The following is a 16,563-nucleotide window of genomic DNA, read 5'->3' as shown; positions in this document are numbered from 1 at the left end:
AGGCTTTCTTATGGGATTACAGTGATGCAGACCAATTTGATGCAGTGCGCGGCGTATGGTCTAAGGACTGACAGGCTGACCCCCCCCCCCCCACTCCTTCAACCTCTGCAGCAATGCTGGCAGCACTTACACGTCTATTTCCAAAAGACAACCTCTGGATATGACGCTGAGCAAGGGCAATCAACTTCTTTGGTTGACCATGGCAAGGCCTGTTTTGAGTGGAACCTGTCCTGTTAAACCACTGTATGGTCTTGGCCACCGTGCTGCAGCTTAGTTTCATTGTCTTGGCACTCTTCTTATAGCCTAGGCCATCTTTATGTAGAGCAATAATTCTTTCTCCAGTCATCTTCCAGGACGGCACACCTGAGATGATGGGTCCCACCTGACAGGAAACACAATCAACAGAGTTTAAAAGGTCCCACCCTTCCCTCTGTCCCTCAGTTATTGATTGTGTTTCCCACAGGATGGCAGCGAAACAGTTTATTATTTTTAAGCAATAGACTAAGGTCTGGGACCAAGGTCTTCCCTCCTTGGATTTTCTGACCAAAAAAGCAGTCAGTGGGGGGCTGCATGGACAGATAAAAGCTCTTAGCTTTATTCCAAGGGGGTCCCACCATTCTATATTTTTCAGGAAGCAAGGTGTGCTGGGCTACCAAAAGGCTTCCTGAGAATACTGGCGGCATTTTGGTCACGTTGAGGGTGTCCATGCCTCCAGGGACCATTTAACCCACTCTCTCCTCCTACCTGATAGTGGTGGATTGTGAGGAGGAGCCGCTCGGATGTCCCATCTCGCTGGTTGCTGGTGTTTTCCTCAATGTCTCTGGCGGCGTGGTGTTTGAGGACTAGGCACAGAGAAGCTTCTCTGAACACAGTGCGGGCTCCAGTGTCCCTGGGGTTCTACTGCGCATGTCCGGAAGCTGAACGCGGCACGCTGGGATGATGTCACTTCCACGCGCCCAGGCTACACCAAAATGCCGGTGATCGGCGTGCTGCAGGCCTCAGAGCGGTAATGGAGCAGGGGTCCATGATCCTACACCCCCCCCCCCCCAGCCTACACTACAGGCAGTAATCTTTGGCTTACGGCGGAGCTGCCTTTGAGTAAGACGGAGGACCGATCGATTCCAGCAACGCAAGTCGCCACAGGGGGTGAGTGACTTGGCTGATGGGGTAGTGATCCTGGGGTGGCCCTTTATTCACTCCCCCCCAGGGGTAGCCCATGGGTAACAGGGGTTTCTTGTTGTTTATTTTCAGAAACTGAATGCCCTGCCCAGGAGACTACCAGTAAATCTAGGGGCAAGTCTTCTAGTAAATCAAAGCGCTGTGGGAACTGTGGTGATAAACTCCCATGGGACCATACGAAACCCTTCTGTTTTAAATGTATTTATAAGTTAGCAGGTAGGGAGGCAGCGCAGACTATGAAAGAGTGCAGAACTTTACAGACTGAAATGCTTGCTACTATACAGTCCTTCAAAGCCACAGTGGCAAATAAGGATTTAGCCCCTCTGGGTACAGAAGATTCCCCTTCCTTGGTTGAGACCCAAACTAGTGCTACGGATGGGTCTCAGGGGCCGTCTTTGACTTTCTCAGATGAAGAGTAAGGCCCCGTACACATGGTCGAACCGATGAGAATGAACCGAAGTTCAGTTTCATCAGACCAAACTGACCGTGCGTATAGGCCATCGGTCTGTTTTCCTTCGGTCCAAAATTTTAAAACATGCTTCAAAACTGAACCGATGGACCGCTGCCCAATCGGACCAAACCGATGGTTAGTACAGAAAAGCATCGGTTCAAAAGCCGACGCCTCGGTCCAAAACCCGCGCATGCTCAGACTAAATGAGGGGACGGGAGCGCTCATTCTTGTAAACCTCTCATTCGTTTTTGAGATGGCACATTCTACATTTTTCAAAGTAGTGTTCCGTTTCTTGCTGAGCATTTGTTTCTTCGCTCTATTGCTAGAATGAACACGTTGTTTAGCTGATGCTATTTAGCCAGCGTTCTCCCATACAGAATTATTTTCTTTTTTGCTTCTGATCTCCTTTTTTGGAATCATTTTTCCCTAGCCAGATCTCAAAAATATTTCTTTGTACTCCACAATTTTGTTTTGCTTTTTTGTGCCAAGTTATCACACCAATGTTTTATATACTTAAATTATTATTTTTTTTTTTTTTTGGAGTTTAGCCTGTTTTTTCTTTTTTTTGCCAAGTTATCACACCAATGTTTTATATACTTAAATTTTTTTTTTTGGAGTTTAGCCGGTGATCGGCTGATCGGCTAAACTCCAAAGTTCAAAAGATATACCAGTATGTACATGTGTGACTACTGTGCAATTGTGTTAATTTAAGAAAACTGAGAACTACATTCGGCACTAGAAGTGCACTAGAATGAGAACCAGGGAGATAGAGAAAATGAAACCAAAGCAAGAATGACAAACAACTGTATAAATTCCAATGGTCAAATTATTTATTAGGTAATTAATATTTCTTTCTTTTGGGGGCCGAATTAGAAAAAAAAATTTCAGGCATAGCAATGGCGCCACGACCCATGAAGTACTCAACATATTTGTCGCGTGCCTCATGAGCAGATTGGGGGGCCAAGCCAGCGCGACCAGTGTCCATGCCAGGAAAGGTATCTGAGGGTAGTTCTGCCTCAGCACCAATGTTGGCTAGGTACGACTGGGAGTGCCTGCGTAAAAAATTGTGCAAAATGCAACAGGCATAAACAACAGTGTTCAATTTATATTCCGCCAGATGTATCGCTGTCAGGAACAGGCGGAACCGGCTGGCGAGTATCCCAAAGGCATTCTCGACTACCCTCCGAGCTCTGGCCAGCCGAAAATTGAAAACCCTCCTCTTCGGGGTGAGGGTCCTCTGGGGAAAAGGCCGCATGAGGTGAGGTCCAAGCCCGAAAGCTTCATCCGCGAGAAAAACAAACGGAAGTCCCTCCAAATTGTCTTCATCCTGTGGCAGTTTCAGACCACCAGATTGTAGACGCTTGGCAAACTCCGTCTGCGCGAACACTCCCCCATCTGACAGCCGGCCGTTCTTCCCCACGTCCACATACAGAAACTCGTACTGTGCCGACACCACCGCCATCAACACGAAAAAATAGTACGACCCCGTACATGTTTCCCATCAATTGCCCCTCCGCAGTTCAGAAAATCCCACCGCTGGGCAAATTGGGAAGCCACAGTCTGCCATTCCTGTGGCGTGGAGGGAAACTGTGGGGACAAACAAAAAATGACAATTAGAAATTTCCAAAACAAACATTGCAATCACAATTCCAAAAACATCCTTGTGCCACATCATAATTATAACATTTACTAGCATTGGAGTGAGTATTACATGGCCAAAAATATAGGCCCACTTCAATCAGACTCCTCACCCCTCTGATGGGGCATTAAACAATTTTAGGGGGGGGGAAAGGGGATAAATAGGTGTATAAAGTAAAAGAAACAATTACGTTAGATAATATTATTAGTCTCTATTTCCTCATTGAGGCCATGAGGCGACATCGTATTTAGGGAATAAATCCAGAAAATTCCTCTTTACCCATTTTATGGTTGAAAACTTTTAAAATTAATACTAAAAAAAGTGAAGATTCTCTCATCCAAAACAAATTACATAAATTTAGGAGAGATTTAAATGATTATACACACAATAGAGTTTTTAATTGGAAAAGAGTTTTGTCTCATCCTACTCCTGTACCACTCATGTCATTAAATTTGGTACCGACATCCACCCGGCACCTTACTGACACATCCACCATCCAATCTAGGACGGTGATACCCTCTATCGATATACCTTCTCCTATTACTTGTAGTACTGGTGATTAGTTCTATTGTCCCTCCCGTCCATAATACTCCGGTGGAATCCTCCCATCATACAGCATATCCAGTTATTCCTGTTACGGATGTGTTGCCCTACAATGATGATAGTGTGCCTGAAGTAGTGCCTATTGACACTACATCAGTCTCCTTTGGAGGTCCCTCTGTTACCATTCCTGCTTCTTTTTTACTGCAGGCCCCCCTACCAAAGCCTCTATCCTCCCAAATAAAAAGAAAGCACATAGAAGAGGCACGAGAGGAGGCAGGGGAAAACATAAATCCTCACTCTCCGCGCCCAGACAAGCTGCGGAAACTGTGAGGATTTATAATTTATCCTCCCTCACCCTGAATGTGCAGGAACTTTCATTGTTAGCCAAAGGCCTCAATTTTTCTCCTACCATGTATCCTAACTCATTTACTATGTTTAAGGATCTTAATAAATTTATTCGCAACCTCACATTAAAAAGACACTTCAATATGAAAACTTCAGCTGCCCCTATTGAGTCCCATTTGCCATGTGATATTTTGCCTGTTCTAGATACTTCTGCAGACCTTCAGGCTATCCAAGATCTTTGTGATCTATGGAATGCTGATGAAGAATAGTGTTGAGCAGAATATGCCATATTCGATTTCGCGATATATCTCGAATATATATTCGAATATTCGAGATATATTCGCTAAATTCGAATATTCGTGATATTTTATCGAAATTAATTGAATGCGATTTTTCGCTATTGCGAATGCGAAAATAATTGCGATTTTTTTAATAACTGCGGTAGGAGCGCTCTGATTGGCTTAGAATATTCGTGATATTTTATCGAAATATCGCAACATGCGAATGCGATATTTATTGCGGAATTTCGAGATATGCTGGAGGAGCGCTCTGATTGGCTTAGAATATTCGTGATATTTTATCGAAATATCGCAACATGCGAATGCGATATTTATTGCGGAATTTCGAGATATGCTGGAGGAGCGCTCTGATTGGCTCAGAATATTCGTGATATTTTATCGAAATATCGCAACATGCGAATGCGATATTTATTGCGGAATTTCGAGATATGCTGGAGGAGCGCTCTGATTGGCTCAGAATATTCGTGATATTTTATCGAAATATCGCAACATGCGAATGCGATATTTATTGCGCAATTTCGAGATATGCTGGAGGAGCGCTCTGATTGGCTCAGAATATTCCTGATATTTTATCGAAATATCGCAACATGCGAATGCGAAATTGATTGCAGATATTTCGAAAACTGCTGTAGCAGCACTCTGAAATCGAATATGTATGATATTTTAACCAAAATACATATTGCGATTGCGATTTTTCGATCGCGCATGCGCAATTGCGCGAACAACACGCGACCATTTCCTGGAGCCTTGCCAGTTTCCAACTTATGATCGCAGCGCAATCACACAGCAACATGGTTGGAAGCAATTTCACTAAGTCTGAGGAAAAGTTGCTGATTTGTGTAAGTATTTTGACCACTGTTATTTCATCATCTTCAACTGCATTTAAGTCTAGTTTAAAAGTTAGTATATATGATCAGATATTAGTATTTCACAAAAAATGTGTCTCCTGCTTTTACAAAACTACAAGTCCCAGCATGCCTGGACAGCTGCAGACACCCTGGTTGGCAAATGTGTATTTAGGCACTTTTCCTTGTTATTTAGCATAATGAATTTAACATTTTATTGGACATAGGACGTATGCGAACGTCCTGACTTCAGTGTCCTCAAGGCCCAAGGACGTTCGAATACATATTGCCCTTTAGATGTTGCAGAACTACAACTTCCAGCATGCCTGGGAATGCTGGCACTTCTAGTATTGTAAGTTCTGCAGGCCCCCATTTTTCAGGCCTTTATGCACGGGTCTCTAAACTGTGGCACCCTAGATGCAGCAAAAGTAAAATTCTTAGCATGCACTGACAGACCGTGGCTGATGGGAGTAGTAGTTTTGCAACAGCTGGAGTTGGACTGGTCTTGAAACCCAGAGTTAGGTAACAAACCCGTAGTGTTTTGCAACCATTCTGCCTCCAGCTGGTTATTTTCTGTTGAAAAGCCTGTGGCGTGCAAAACACAACCCAAAAACTCCACCCGGTGCAAGGAAAAATTTGCACACACCTAAAGAGTGACATCACAAAAAACTGCGACGGTTGCATACGTCAGTGGTCCTCCGAAAAGGTCCCGTCTCTGACCCCCCGGGGCGTTAGGCTCCTGACAGGGAAAAGAGTTACTGTGGTCCATACAGCCGAAGCCATATGGACCCATCTCGGTCCAAGCAGCGCAATCAACACGCGAACAACACGCGACCATTTCCTGGACCCTTGCCAGTTTCCAACTTTATGATCGCAACGCAATCGCAGAGCAAGATGGTTGGAAGTAATTTCACTGTATCTGAGGAAAAGTTGCTGATTTGTGTAAGTATTTTGACCACTGTTATTTCATTATCTTCAACTGCATTTTAGTCTAGTTTAAAAGTTAGTATATATTCATAATTATGCAAATGATAATGGCTGCTATATTTATGTAAAAAAGGTGGCGACGGAAATGGCAGTATATAAAATCTGTCATGTTACCCCTGTCATTGATTAATAAGGCGAGAATGCTTCCAATTGTTGAATAGCATACATTTATGTCATATATCCATAAGGCTGTCAACAAAAGTATTACAATATACTTTGTTCTTCATCTTGCAGAAGTTCCTGGAAACAGGATACGATGAGCTGCGGAGGCAGCAAGAAAAACAGGGAGTTATAAGCTCCCTGATTGAGGAACTAGGCGAAGAACACACTCGCATGGCGATCCTCAAAAAGTGGTCCGACCTGAAGAGGCGCCAGATGAACCGGGTCAGGCGTATCCGGAATAAATATCATCCTGGTAAGTTATTGGTCACAGTTATGTTTTTTTTTCCCTAAAGTGTATTTTGTGCGTGTACTCGAGAGAGGAGCCGGACTGCAGGAGTTGGGAGTAGGCAGGCCTCCCCCAGAGGTAATCTGCCACCTTTCTCCATGCCCCGGGTGGCAATGGCGGGTGTGAGGGGGTCCTCCCACACAGACCGTCCTACCTGCTCCGCTTCGAAGCCCCACGGGGCAGAGGGACTCCCTATAAGGGAGTGAGAGGATTTGCCCGCTCAACCAGCCCCGTTAGTCCTTCGCCTCTCTTTTTAGAGACCGCATGGTCAGAGTGCGTGCATGTTAACCCAATTGCGAGTGCGTGTGTAAGTGTGGTGGTTTTTGTGGGAGGGAGGTGGGCATACTAAGCGCAGGCTTACCTCGCATAGCACACCCACCGGGGGCCGAGCTGAGACCACCAAACTCAATTCACATGTAGCCGAGAGCGGGATCCGAACCCCTAGCTGCAGAGGTGAATGGCTTGTCAGCGCAGTGGCAATCGCGTTGAGCCAGCCCGGGTCCCTTGGGGACAGTTATGTAAGGTCATATGTAATTAATGTAAGGTCAGATGTTGTTAACCAAGACGCCATGTTGTTGTAACATATATCACCACCAGCCAAGGTATTCATAGTACTGTTGGAAAAAAACATGGGACAGCAGACAGGAACACAGAAGTTATGTGGGAACATACTTTTCCCATTGCTTTGCATGGGACTTTAAACAAAAAGCCCGACCCTCACCAATGGGGTTAGTTAAGGGATAAATTAACGATCCTATACTTTAAGTGGACGTATAGATAACATGTGACCAAGTGTTATCGAAATATCTACAGCTGTTATGAAATAACATGTATTTCCCATAGAGTTGAATGGGACTTTAAAGAAAAACCCTGACCAAGGCAAATGGGGGTGGGTATGGGTTAAACCACCAATCCTATATTTGTGGCTGACATATAAGTAACCTGTGTGCCAAGTTTCATGTAAATATCTTTAGCCGTTTGGACGTGATGGTGGAACATACATACATACATGCACACACACGTTGAGTTTTATATATATAGATTCCCACTAAATTCCTGTGTTAGGCGTGGGGTTGTTATAGTAATCCTGTGTACTCCATCAAGTACTTTTTTTTAACATGAGATCGTCTGAACAAAACAAAGGAGACAAAAACAGCTCATTTTACCATGGTGGCAGCCCAGCTCACGCTCAGTCCCCTGTAGTGCCCACAAGACCCTTTAATATAACATTGTCCCATTGGTTAACTGTCTATATAAATTAATTTGTATTCATATACAATACAGTAGAGTACACAGAATTTGCATACGTCATTAGAAAACATTTTTATAATATATGAACATTGTGTTATTATAGGAGCTCCGCTACCAACTGTGCGCCCCAAGCGCACAAGGCGACAGGCCGCAGAGGAGGAGCAGGAGGAGGATGTGGAAGAGGAGGAGAGGGATGAGGAGGAGCAGCCAGGGCCATCCACATCACCACCCCCAGTTCCTGTGGAGGAGCAAGAGGAGGAGCTGCACCCCCCCCCCGAAACTTCTGGTGGAGTAGTGGGTGACGAGGAAGAGGAGCAGGATGAGACGGTTAATTATACCGTCAATCAGGAGGGTAAATATGTGCACATATATTAATAAAATTTCAACAATAAAATGTAGCTCTAAAAATGGACAGCATTTAAAGCAGGGCTGTGGAGTCGGTAGATAAATTTTTCGACTCCGACTCCTCAGTTTTATGTACTTCAGACTCCGACTCCCCGACTCCCCGACTCCCCGACTCCGACTCCTCTGTATTAATATGCGAATGTATTTTATAGATTCCTTGAGGGAAAGAAACGCAAACTACCACAGGACTACTGGCTGGGAAGCCAACAGTCTACTGTATTGCACAGTTTAAGCAAAAGACAAACACAATGAAAACAATCAAGTGACTGGATAGTAGCAGCAGGCTTAAACATCAGGAACATGATCTTTAACAGTTCAAAAATACAGACCACATTATTTGGCTGTTTTAGAACCAAAACAAAGCTTATCTATAATGAACCCAAAAAAAAAATATGAAAAACCTAGAAATGGTTTATATTAATCTTGAAATGTAGTTCTAGGCTTAGCAAATGCAAATAAATGCAATGTAGAGTTCTAAGGAAGAGAATTGCCTCTGCCAGATCCTCTTTCATAGAGTCTCTTAAGTCAGACTTTATTATTTTTATGGCTGAAAATAATCTTTCGTAACGGTCTTTGAAATCCAAATGTTTTTTTCTTATATCCTAACAGTTCTAAAAAAGCTAGAGGTGAAACAAGCTGCCATGAAAAACCTCACGAAGAGAGTAATGGCAAATGAGCAGCAGATACTGTTTTTGATGCGCCAAAATCAACAACTGGTGCAACAACTGGCGAAAAACATGGATGAGGTGACAGAGCTTCAGAAGTTAATGTCCTAATTTTTTTTTTTTTTTTTTTAATAAAAAATGTTATATTTTGCAAAGGTTTCATTTCTTATTGAAATTGTTAGTTTTTTAAACACATTTAACTTCACATCTAACTTCACATCTAACACATCAACATCAACATCAACACATCTAGCTTAATAATAACCGAAAACATTTTATACTATTACTAGCTGAATACCCGGCGTTGCCCGGTCTTCCTATCTTAACCTTTTGGGGAGGAAAATCATAGTAATATAAATATACCCATCTTTTATATAAGGGTGTTGGTAAGGGTTAATTTAACTGTTATATATTTTTATTTGGCATATAAGTAATATGTATAGCGGGTATTATTGAAATATCTCCAGGCGTACAGAAGTTATGTGGGAACATACATTTTCCATTGATTTGCATGGGACTTTAAAGGAAAACCCCGACCCTCACAAATGGGGGTAGTTAAGGGATAAATTAACTATCAGTGGTATCAGTGAACAGCAGTGGTAATAGGAGTATATATAGAGTGGGAATTAACTTTTTACATAGGTGTCTTGACAGAGCAGCAGCAGCAGCAGTAGTAGTAGTAGTAGTAGATACAGAGTCATATCACTTGGGCAGGAGGTGCCATGATGAACAGCAGTGGTAATAGGAGTATATAGAGTGGGAAATTACTTTTGACATAGTTGTCTTGACTGAGCAGCAGCAGCAGCAGCAGCAGCAGTAGTAGTATTAGCAGTAGTAGTTGATACAGAGTCATATCACTTGGGCAGGAGTTGCCATGATGAACAGCAGTAGGAATAAGAGTATATAGAGTGTGAAACAACTGCTGACATAGGTGTATTGACTGGGCGGCAGCAGCAACAGCAGAAGCAGCAGTAGTAGTATTAACAGTAGTAGTTGATACAGAGTCATATCACATGGGCAGGAGTTGCCATGATGTACAGCAGTCTTAATAAGAGTATATAGAGTGTGAAATAACTGCTGACATAGGTGTATTGACTGGGCGGCAGCAGCAGCAGCAGAAGCAGCAGTAGTAGTATTAACAGTAGTAGTTGATACAGAGTCATATCACATGGGCAGGAGTTGCCATGATGTACAGCAGTCTTAATAAGAGTATATAGAGTGTGAAATAACTGCTGACATAGGTGTATTGACTGGGCGGCAGCAGCAGCAGAAGCATCAGTAGTAGTATTAACAGTAGTAGTTGATACAGAGTCATATCACATGGGCAGGAGTTGCCATGATGTACAGCAGTCTTAATAAGAGTATATAGAGTGTGAAATAACTGCTGACATAGGTGTATTGACTGGGCGGCAGCAGCAGCAGAAGCATCAGTAGTAGTATTAACAGTAGTAGTTGATACAGAGTCATATCACATGGGCAGGAGTTGCCATGATGTACAGCAGTCTTAATAAGAGTATATAGAGTGTGAAATAACTGCTGACATAGGTGTATTGACTGGGCGGCAGCAGCAGCAGAAGCAGCAGTAGTAGTATTAACAGTAGTAGTTGATACAGAGTCATATCACATGGGCAGGAGTTGCCATGATGTACAGCAGTCTTAATAAGAGTATATAGAGTGTGAAATAACTGCTGACATAGGTGTATTGACTGGGCGGCAGCAGCAGCAGAAGCATCAGTAGTAGTATTAACAGTAGTAGTTGATACAGAGTCATATCACATGGGCAGGAGTTGCCATGATGTACAGCAGTCTTAATAAGAGTATATAGAGTGTGAAATAACTGCTGACATAGGTGTATTGACTGGGCGGCAGCAGCAGCAGAAGCAGCAGTAGTAGTATTAACAGTAGTAGTTGATACAGAGTCATATCACATGGGCAGGAGTTGCCATGATGTACAGCAGTCTTAATAAGAGTATATAGAGTGTGAAATAACTGCTGACATAGGTGTATTGACTGGGCGGCAGCAGCAGCAGAAGCAGCAGTAGTAGTATTAACAGTAGTAGTTGATACAGAGTCATATCACATGGGCAGGAGTTGCCATGATGTACAGCAGTCTTAATAAGAGTATATAGAGTGTGAAATAACTGCTGACATAGGTGTATTGACTGGGCGGCAGCAGCAGCAGAAGCATCAGTAGTAGTATTAACAGTAGTAGTTGATACAGAGTCATATCACATGGGCAGGAGTTGCCATGATGTACAGCAGTCTTAATAAGAGTATATAGAGTGTGAAATAACTGCTGACATAGGTGTATTGACTGGGCGGCAGCAGCAGCAGAAGCAGCAGTAGTAGTATTAACAGTAGTAGTTGATACAGAGTCATATCACATGGGCAGGAGTTGCCATGATGTACAGCAGTCTTAATAAGAGTATATAGAGTGTGAAATAACTGCTGACATAGGTGTATTGACTGGGCGGCAGCAGCAGCAGAAGCAGCAGTAGTAGTATTAACAGTAGTAGTTGATACAGAGTCATATCACATGGGCAGGAGTTGCCATGATGTACAGCAGTCTTAATAAGAGTATATAGAGTGTGAAATAACTGCTGACATAGGTGTATTGACTGGGCGGCAGCAGCAGCAGAAGCAGCAGTAGTAGTATTAACAGTAGTAGTTGATACAGAGTCATATCACATGGGCAGGAGTTGCCATGATGTACAGCAGTCTTAATAAGAGTATATAGGGTGTGAAATAACTGCTGACATAATTGTCTTGACTGATCCAAAGGAGTCATGGGAGAAAATCATGTGGTCAGATGAGACTATAATATAATTTTTTGATCATAATTTCACTAACCGTGTTCGGAGGAAGAATAATGATGAGTACCATGCCAAGAACGCCATCCCTAATGTGAAGCATGGGGGTGGTAGCATCATGCTTTGGTGGTGTTTTTCTGCACATGGGACAGGGTGACTGCACTGTATTAAGGAGAGGATGACCGGGGCCATGTATTGCAAGATTTTGGGCAACAACCTCCTTCCCTGAGTTAGAGCTTTGAAGATGGGTCGAGGCTGGGTCTTCCAACATGAGAATGACCCAAAGCACACAGCCAGGATAACCAAGGATTGGCTCTGTAAGGAGCATATCAAGGTTCTGGCGTGGCCTAGCCAGTCTCCAGACCTAAACCCAATAGAGAATCTTTGGAGGGAGCTCAAACTCCGTGTTTCTCAGCGATAGCCCAGAAACATGACTGATGTAGAGAAGATCTGTGTGGAGGAGTGGGCCAAAATCCCTCCTCCAGTGTGTGCAAAGTTGGTGTAAAACTACAAGAAATGTTTGACCGCTGTAATTGCAAAGAAAGCCTACTGTACCAAATATTAACATTGATTTTCTCTGATGTTGAAATAGTTATATTCAGCACTGTAAATACATCAGGTCCGGGGCTTCATCAGGGAATGCATGGCAAGGGACCCTTCAGCGCCCTGAACCGACGACGGGTGCCAGAAAGTCACCGCCGATCCAGGACTCATTCATCTTTATGAATGTGAGTCTGTCCACGGAGTCTGTGGACAGACGGGTCCTCTTGTCCGTGACCACCCCACCTGCCGCGCTGAATGTCCGCTCAGATAGTACGCTGGAGGGGGGGCAAGACAATAACTCCAGCGCATACTGAGCGAGCTCGCGGCAGGTGTCCAATCTGGCAACCCAGTACTCCATGGGGTCGTCGGTGCTCATACTGTCAGAAGCACCGACGGACGCCATGTAGTCTGCCACCATGTGGGCCAGCCGCTGGTGGTGACTGCTGCTGCTGCTGCTGGTGGTGGTACTGGGTCGCTCGGTTTGGAAGAACATCCTCATCTCTTCCATTAGGTCCCCTGCTCGGCTGCAGCTGGGTGCAGCCACCTGCTGGGTGAGATGAGGGGGGACAACTGGAGGCCGGGGAGTTGCCTGCTCCAACCGTCTGACAATGGCTGCCTGCAGTTCCTCCATCCGGTGCTGCCTCCGGCTGGCTGGGATGAACTGCTCCAGTTTCCCCTTGCACCTGGGATCCAAAAGGGTGGCCATCCAGAAATCATCCCTCGTCTTGATGGTCTTAACCCGGGGGTCCCTCCTGAGGCATCTCAGCATGTGGGCAGCCATGGGGAAGAGCACAGCCCTGCTGTGACTCCTCAATGCTGGCCAGGTGAATGAGGTGCGACTCTTCTTCCCTGAGGCGCTGCTGGTCAAACTCAGACATGCCCAACCCCCGGACTATCGGTGCCCCCAACACCGGCTCTCCCTCCTGACCAGGCCCTGACTCCGGGACGACACCAGCAACCACCTCCTCCTCCTCTTCATCATCATCCTCCTCCTCCTCCTCCTCCTCCTGGTCCTGGCCCTGGTCTCGGTGGAGCATTGCTGACTCCTCCTGCTCCACCAAGGCACTCTCCCCAGCCTCGAGCAGGCGATCTAGTGTCCTCTCCAGCATGAACAGTATTGGCAGCACGCTATTGAGGCCAATTTGCTCACTGCTGACCATCTTGGTCGCCTGCTCGAAGGAGGACAACACTTGGCAGACCTGGTTTATCTGCCCCCACTCCGCACAGGCGATGAAAGGGAGTTGTGGTGAAGCCCTCTCAGTGCCTAGTTCCATCAGGTACTCCCTCACCGCCCTTTGCTGCTCCCACAACCTCTTCAGCATGTGGAGGGTGGAGTTCCACCGCGTCACACTGTCCACAATCAGCCTGTGAAGGGGCAGATTGTACTTCCGCTGCAATTTGGACAGGGACGCGGTAGCGGTTGGGGAGCGCCTGAAGTGGCTGGCAATCCTACGCGCCTTTGCCACAATGTCACTCAACCCTGGATAAGTGCGCAGGAACTTCTGCACCACCAGGTTGAGGACATGTGCCAGACAGGGCACGTGCGTCAGACTGCCAGCATGGAGGGCGGCGAGTAGGTTGCTGCCGTTATCGCAGACAACCATACCTGGCTGGAGCCTTCGGGGTGTCAGCCACTTCTGGACCTGAGCTTGAAGTGCTTTCAGCACTTCTTCTGCAGTGTGTCTCCGGTCCCCTAAACTAACAAGCTGGAGCACGGCCTGACAGCGCACGTGCCCCACACTTGGGAGGCTCAGCAGCTGCGGAGACAGTGGCTTGAGGGAGACCAGCAGTTCTCCCCTGGACACCCCGGGGCGGCACCACAAGATCGGTTGCCGACGATCCCTCACCGACGCCTCGGAGGGAAACCCAATGGGCCGTGAAGCTGATGTAGCGTCCCTGCCCATGCCTGCTGGTCCAGCCATCCATTGTCAGATGAACCCTGTCGCTGACAGCGTGATCCAGCGACAGGGTTACATTCTGCACAATGTGCTGGTGTAGGGCAGGGACACCAGTCCTGGCAAAGAAATGGCGGCTGGGGACACGCCATTGGGGTTGGGCCTGCTCCAACATCTGCCTGAAGGGGTTGCTGTCAACTATGTTGAAGGGCAGCAGATGTTGGGCAATAACCCTTGCCAGGAGCCCATTGAGGGAACGCACACGTCGGTCTCCAGGGGGGAAGGGAGTGGTGCGGTCAAAGGCGTCTGAAATCGACGCCTGGCGCCGGACGGCAGTGCGGGACACAGACGTGGAGGGTGCTGTGGAAGTAGAGGTCTGGCTGCCGGTACCAGTACCTCTACTAGAGGGAGCGGGGGGGCATGACCTGCTGGAAACAGATGAAGATGTGGCAGGGGCTGCTGTACCCTGCTCACTTGTGGTGGTGGCGCTGCTACCACCACCACGCTTCATCTCGTCATACAACGCCCAGTGGTTTATCCTCAGGTGCTGGTTCAGGGCTGTGGTACCCACCCGAGCCAAACACTTCCCTCTCTTCACCCTCACTTTACAAATCCGGCAGATGGCCACGGTAGGGTTGTCTGCCACCAGGGTAAAGAAATTCCAGACAGGTGACTTCAGCACCGCCCTCCTGTCAGATGGGGTGACGCTTACTTGCACCTGCTGGGATTCGGTGCGCACAGGTGGAGCTGCCTGCTGCTGCTGCTGCTGCTGCTGCTCCTCCTCCTGACACCTCCTGCTGCCATCACCAGTGGAGACCCTGACGATGGTCTCCCTGGTGGTGACCTGGCGCACCGTTTCACCAGGGTGCCTACCTTCCCCGTCGTCACTGACGTAGTGAGCCGACGCGTCAGATGGCAACCATGATGGGTCACCCTCTTCGCCCCCAGAGATGTCAGACCAAGGGCTGAGATGTGTTGGTCTGAGGGAACCACGTGACATGGAGCCTCTAGCCTGGCTCCGCTGTCCCCTCACCCACGCCTGGGTCTGACTAGGTGCTGCTGTTTCCTGCACCAAAACAGCAGCACCAGTTTGAAGGGATGTCTCTGGGATACTGCCAGCAGGTATCCCATCCTCCTCATCCATCCCTTCAAAAAGGTCCTGACCATCAGGACAGAGCTGGAGGTCTGCCTGATGCATGGCCTCCCCCAAGAGATCCCTATCACTGTCGCTGTCGAACAGTAAGATGCTGGACTCTTGGGGGCTGGGGGGGGGTAGTACAGGCAACGGTGTAATGGTGGTACTACTGTGAGTCGGGACCGACGACTCAGTGGCACTGCTGTGCCCCATGTAGTCCACCACTACTTGAGCCTGAGATGGCAATATCGGGCGGCTGCCCGATGGGAAGAACTCCCGGATCAGGCGTACTCCCCTTGCACCCGATCCTCTACCACTAGTAGGGGCACGAGAGGTACCCCGTGCTGGCAGCGATCCAGCACTGGGAGTAACTCCCCTACCCCTGCTGCCACGGCCACGGATGCCGCTCATTATTGCTGATATGTGTGTGGGGGGGTTAAACTTTATTGGGGGGGAAAATGTGAACAAAATGTGTTTTTGTGTTTTTTTTACAAGACAGGCACGCAGACAAAGACGTACACAGACAGCTACTAAACTATAAGAAAAGTAGTACACCAGACAAGGACTACAAAATTAAAGAAAAAAAAAAAAGCACTAAACAAACACTAACTTTTTTTTTTTTTTTTTTTTTTAAACACAAAACACAGACACTAAACACACACTAAGCTAAGCTAGATGAAATAAATGTACACTAACAGTGTGTACACTTACTACACAAAATTTAACTAAACTGAACACAAAACTTAGCTTTTATAAAAGCTCTTTAGGGAAAACTAAACAAAATTTGAACTGAGATGCCTATCAAATATCACTGAACAGCGAACCTGCAAGATCTAACAGTAACACAAGATGAACAAAACTTAGCTTTTAGAAAAGCTCTTTTATAAAGCTCAGCAAAATGTGTTCTGAAATCTCTTGCAAATATAACTGAACAGGGAGGATTGCAGGATCAAACAGTAACACAAATGAAAAAAACAGCACAAAACAGCACAAAACGTAGCTTTGAAAAAAGCTCTTGGGTCTATTGCTTTGAAAAAAGCAGTTGATATACTGGAAAAGATCCACTGGAATCACTAAATAGCAATGCTGGTGATGATCTAAATCAATCAAGAACAAAGACACA

This window comes from Rana temporaria, chromosome 12 (assembly GCF_905171775.1).
Source record: "Rana temporaria chromosome 12, aRanTem1.1, whole genome shotgun sequence".
Lineage (NCBI taxonomy): Eukaryota > Metazoa > Chordata > Amphibia > Anura > Ranidae > Rana > Rana temporaria.
The sequence above is the reverse complement of the archived record's forward strand: the minus strand, read 5'-3'. Positions refer to the sequence as shown.